The sequence below is a fragment of the Frankliniella occidentalis genome, unplaced genomic scaffold (genome assembly GCF_000697945.3).
Source record: "Frankliniella occidentalis isolate FOCC.00 unplaced genomic scaffold, Focc_3.1 Scaffold16, whole genome shotgun sequence".
Lineage (NCBI taxonomy): Eukaryota > Metazoa > Arthropoda > Insecta > Thysanoptera > Thripidae > Frankliniella > Frankliniella occidentalis.
In genome coordinates, this window is record NW_026267146.1 from 1,896,692 (window position 1) to 1,902,669 (window position 5,978).

Consider the following 5,978-nt stretch of genomic DNA (forward strand, 5'->3'; position numbering starts at 1 on the left):
AGGGGAAGACAGAGAGACAGACAGACAGAGACGCAGAGACGTCCGCAAGGGCGCCGCGCCAATTATATTTTTAAATCGCGCGCGCGCGGGCGCCGCTGCGCGCGTCAAAAAGGAGCAAAAACATGACGACGCGCGTACCGGGCGTACCCGGCGCGCGCGGATTGAGGCGACGGCGGGGCCGCCTGACGAGGTGTCAACGCGGCGGGAAGAAGGGAAGGGGACCGCGACACAGTGGCGGCGCGCGAGAGCCTAACGGGCCCGGCCCCCGGGGGAGCCAGCCCGCACGTACACGCTCAATGCGGCGCCGAAGTGAAGTTATTACAGAAACTGCAACAAGCAGCAGCAAAGCGTCTCCGGTGTGCGCGTCGTCATGCCACACACACACGCGTGTTCGTTTCGTTGCAGGCCGTAGCAGCTCGTAATGGAATGTTCAACCAAACACACAATCATCAAGTCGTTGGAGAAGTATTTGTCACGGACGTGTATGTTGGAAACAAGTTCGTCACACGAAACGTCCTATAGATGCGGACGATAAAAGAATAACAAAGGACGTCGATCCTCAAGGCTCATGCTCAGTCATTACGGCGCCCTCCAGCTCAGCCTCATGACTCGGCAGCCGCGGCAGCTGCGGTAGCTGCGGCGGCCGTGTCGCCCGGGCCGACCTGCAGCTGCCAGCTGCAGCGCTGCACCCGCGCGCGGGAAATTTATGTCGAAATGTGCGGCAGAATCGCAGCCGCCGCAGCAGCAGCAGCCGTGTACCTTAGCAGCTGTGGGGGGTGCCTGCGAGTTGCACCCCCCCCCCTCCTCCCAGCGGCAGACACACCCGCACCGAGCGTGCACGCGTGTTACAAGCACGCACGCACGCACGCACGCCAACGTACATGTGCCACAGACATGCAAGAGCTGTCAGATCGGCCGGCGAAAATAAACGAGGGAAAACGATATGATGGATTATTATCAGAGCGGTCTAGCTGCTGGGCCCGCAGCGCGCTGGGCCGCCGGGCGGGGTGGTGGGGTGGGCGATGTGTGCGGTAGTGTCGGCACCGGTTGGCACCTCTACTCGCGCGTCTGTCTGCTCTCTTCTGCTGCTCTGTTCCACTCCTTGCTCCATGCTCCATCTCTGTCATTGCCTTGTAGACCTCCGTACACCACTTCTTAATCACAAAATCATAGACATCGTTACCGGGTGGAACTCGCACGGTCAATACGTACACAGGGGAGGGGGAGGGGGAAGGAAAGATGAGCTATTAATCCTAGTACTACCACTTTTTTAATTTCTCACACGAGTGTATTAATTACTACTTATGGCATCCTCCCGGCCGGGGAGAAAGCAGTTTGCGAAAATAAAATCAAGGCGACGCCACACGACATTTCATTTTTACGATGCAGTCCATGTGGATGTAGTGTGTGTGTGTATGAGTGTGCGTCGGTGCGTGCGTGCGCGCAAGTGTGCGTGCGCCGAGGAATCCAGTTAGATCCCAGTTCAACATCCCGGACGACATAAAACCAATAATATTTTTTTTCATAACCTCCAGCCGACAGGTAGCGGCGCGAGTTCCTAATGATATGGTTTGCTCCGCGTGTGCGGTTTTGTAGGCGAGCAGCCTGCTTTCCCCGCCGAAATTGTCCAACAGGTAGCGCGACAAAGCCAGGGAGAGAAGCGGGGCGGGGCGGGGCGTGGCGGGGCGGGAGGGGTACAGTGTACAGCCAGACCATAGAAATTAGCATCAATTACACACACGACGCCCCCCCTATCCACCCCCTCCCCTGCCACAGCAGCTAGCGCCCCATGGCGCCATGCACCACGGGAGTCACGGGGACCGCGGCTGCAGGGACACAAGGCCACGCTGAGCCCAGCCCTCCTGTGGGGTGCGTCGTTAAAAGTACTAGGCAAATAGTCGGTTATAGTGGTAGGTTTCAACTAATTTAAAGTCTGTACGATTTCCAATTTGAAAAGATCAACTTTAATAATAATGTTATACTGAGGTGGTGAATTACTTTTATTTTTTTATGAATATACTATACTGCAGGCAGGCGTGCGGACGAGTTCCCTATTCCGGCTCCATGAGACGTCCTGCTGCGAAACGATAGCACACCTGCACCTGGGACGGCGTCACGATGAGAAACGCGGTCTCCGAATTGTGTAAAGATCGAGGTAAATAAGACCTAGCATACATTCGACTAACTATTGCGATGCTTTTCCAGCTGCATTGAGCAAAATATTCTTGACAAATTATTAGGCTTCACACTTTCATTCACGCTCACAGGTTCCTTGCTGCTGTGCTGTCCCCCCGGGGCCGGTGGCCGGGCCGGTGCGCCCGCGGGCGGGGCTGCGCCACTACAAGCCTGTAGGGCCGGTGCGCCCGCGGGGCTGCAATACTACAAGCCTGCAGGGCCGGTGCGCCCGCGGGGCTGCGCCACTACAAGCCTGCAGGGCAACGGTCATGGCAGTCATGGCCAGCGCCAGCGGCGAGCCTTCTCCTCTCCGTAATTGGAGGCTCGGCGGACAATGTTGCAGCGCCTGAGCCGAGTCCACGAGTCCATGAGTGATAAAGTGCATTTAGAGAGACGATGCCGTCGTGGCGACGCGCATAGCGAAGCCGTAAGGGGGGGTTGACATCGAACAAACTATACGGCCCGCCTCATTAGGACAGAGTTATCGGAGGACCAACCGTCGTTTATTTGCAACATGCAAAAGCAGAGGTAAAAGCTCAACAGCGCCAAACGCCGAATGCACTGTAGAAATGTGTCCGTTTTTATCACAACAGTCATTGGTTGATTAATTTTGGGGAAAAAAAGCATCTCGTTTCAAACAATGATTAACTTGTATCTTAAACAAAAAAATCGCCAAAATCAAAATAAATAAATATATTAATTGAGAGATTATGTTGTTTGGACCTAAGAGTTCAACTTTTCGATACCACGCGTTCTTGTTGAATTTTGGTTTTACTGTTGATGTTCAAACTTGGAACCATGAAGCAAAATCAACAGGAAAGTTTCAACACATCACAAACATTCCAAAACTCAGTGGTAAAAAAACGGGGCAGTTAAATAAAATAATTCAAATAGCAAAGTCACTTAAACATTTTTGACACTGTTCAGAGAGGTGTACCCCCTGAACAAACCACTACTGCGTGTAGCGTAGTGTGTGTATTCTCTCTCGCGCTTCCTCTGCACTCCCCGGCCCCATACCAGAATGGTGCACGTGCACATATCGCTAAACCCAACCACGGCGGCATATAAACAAAAAGTATACTTCTGAGAAAATGAAGGAAACGGAAAAGAAACGCGAGAGCAAGCACTCGCACCGCAAAACAGGCTGTAAGATTGTTATTTTTATTACAGCTTGAGAAGCCAAAGGGATATAAGGCAAGTAGGGAGAGGGAAAGGAGCAAGGGGGATGGTGGGGCACGGCACTAGGGGATAATCTGTGCAAATGGCTTATCAGGCGGGTGCTCGGGCGTGAGCACCTTTAAAGAGCGCGCTTGTAATTTAAAATGTTGCACGTGTGTACGGTGTGTGTGTGTGTTTAAGTGAGGAGGAGAGGGAAAAGGAAAAGAGGGGGGGGGGGTAGGAGCTGCTTGTTGCCGACACAAACTGTTGACAACTTTACGGGGCTCTCTGTAGCGCGTCGGCGCGGCCGGCAGCACCGAGACGCAGTGGGAGAGAGAGGGGCAGGGCAGGGGAGAGAGAGGTAGAGAAAGAGCGTGAAGGAGAGAGAGAGAGAGATGGCGACGAGTGGGAGAGTGCAAGATGTTGTCGTTGCACTAGGGACGGACCGGTCTTGTCAATAAGTCTCCGGGCACGACTCCTCGCGCGCGACGCGCTCAGTGGCGCCGTGTTGTGCGTTGCCCGCCGATGCCCGTGCGGTGAGCCGCGGGGCGGCCCCTCCGGTAGCGGCGGGAGGCGCGGCCAATGAGGCTGCAATGAGAGAGCCGCCCCGACAACTTATAGAGACGCACACACACGCACGCACACACTGGATGCATTTGCAAACGCGTCCTGCCGGGGTGACCGGTCACACTCCCGCACTGCTGCTGTGCTGAGTGATGGAGAGTAATGGACGACGACTCATCAGTGTCGCTGCGCAGCAAAGTGAAATGGACACAACCAGATCTAATTTAGCAAAGGAAATAAAAAAGTACACTCCGAGTTTCTCATATACCTCTTTCTAGCGTCCAATAATTTCGGATCACATGCAGTATGGATAATTTCTACGAAGGACCATGCTCGTAAAGTCAGTCAATTTTTCTCAGATTCTTTCGGCAAACTAGAGGAGCTCAGTGCCTGCGAGACTCAGGATAGGCCGCCCCGCAGTACACGTGTGCGCTGTAAGGACGATGTTGCCTACCTCCCAGACGCTACGGGAGCTTGTAAAGACTGTATAGGTTCGTAACGGTGAAGGACGGACATACATGGTATTTCAGAGCACACACCATCACATCATAATGACATTCATCCCCTGACTCTTGGGTACGACAACACATGACAAGGTCCCCATAAGTATCGCCAGGATTTAGGAAACGGAACGCAGCCGATCGACGAAGGAAGCCTCACGCAAACACAATAAGTCTTTCTGTCCTACCGCCTGCCTGCCTGCCCACCGCTGGACGGGACACTCCAGGCCAACACTTTCACCACTTTTCGGTTTGGGAGACCGGCATAGAGAAGGCAGGCAGGCAGGGGGAGCGGCTGCAGTGATGGGGCTCGCCGAACATGGCCACACGAGCAGCGCCACGCCGCGCCACGCCACAGGCACCCGCCCTTCAATTCCGCATCCGCGCGGGTCCAAAGCCGGTTTGTCGAACCCGTCCGCAGCAGACTCACGCGGTGGCGGCACCCAAGCCGAAGGACCAGAGGAAGGGGGCCCCAGCGGGCCTGGGGGCCTCTGCACCTGCACCGCACCTGGGCCGGGCCGAGGGGGCCACGAGGACCCCCCATAGAGGGGGCCTCAGACAGGTCGCGTCGTGGGTGAGGGATACCGCGCGAGGGAAAACCGAACTGGACAGCAGAGAGAAAATGTTGGTGTATGTTTAGGTTCTGCTTAAGCATAAGCATTTTTAGCACTATATTTCGTTTGCACTGAAACAATTTACTAATTTATTTTCCCACCAGGAGCTTTTACTTTACGTATTAAAAACACACACAATGTTGGCGTATGTTTAGGTTATTGCTGAAGCATAAGCCATTTTGGCAATATTTCGCGTCGCCTTCACAATTTACTGATAATTTGTTTCCCCAGCCGGCCCCGGCAGAACCCCGGCTACGGACACAGACACACGGAGGCACTCAGTTAATCTTATCGGGAGCCTCCATTAGGGTGAGTGCACCGAGCTGGGCGCAGGCACACCCTTAAGGGCTGAGAGCGCCGGTTGCTCGCCTCCTCCACCCCGTGTGCAGGAGGGAGAAAGAACAAACACAAAACGTTAAGATTGTTTCGTTTCTTTTCTCGCCCTCGGTTTGGTGCACCGCTGCTGCAGTGCGCCGCCGTGTGGGGTCGCCATGCTTGCACTCCCGCCACCACGCCCAAGCTGCAGTCGCTTTCATTTGTGTTTCCGTTTTTGTCGCGTTGATTATCGCGAGTGACGCGCCGCGGTCCACGGAACGTGGAGGAGAGAGAGGGAGATAGCGGAGAGGAAGAGAGAGAGAGAGAGAGAGAGAGAGAGAGAGAGAGAGGGAGAGAGGTGGGGAGGGGGGGAGAGGTCCGCTCTCTCATAAATTTTTAGTAATACAAAGTAACAACAGTAGCTAAAGAAAACATTAGTAAATGATAAAGAAAACAATTGGGAAGAGAGAGAGAGAGGAAAAAAGAGAGAGAAAAGGATAGGGAGGGAGAGAAGGAAGAGAGAGAGAGGCGGAGGGAAAGATGGAAAGAGGAAGGGAGAGAGAGGGGAAGTAAGAGAGGGAGAGAGAGAGGGAGAGAGAGGGGGAAGGGGGAGAGATGGAGGGAGGGAGAGAAGGAGGGAGAGAGGGAGGGA

General features: G+C 54.3%; 1 protein-coding gene across 2 annotated transcripts in view; it reads right to left on the reverse strand.

The window, feature by feature from the left end:
- LOC113208783 (dnaJ homolog subfamily B member 6-B) overlaps positions 1-5,978 on the reverse strand; it is a 56,954-nt gene that overhangs the window by 50,154 nt on the left and 822 nt on the right. The gene's annotated exons all lie outside the window — the stretch shown is intronic.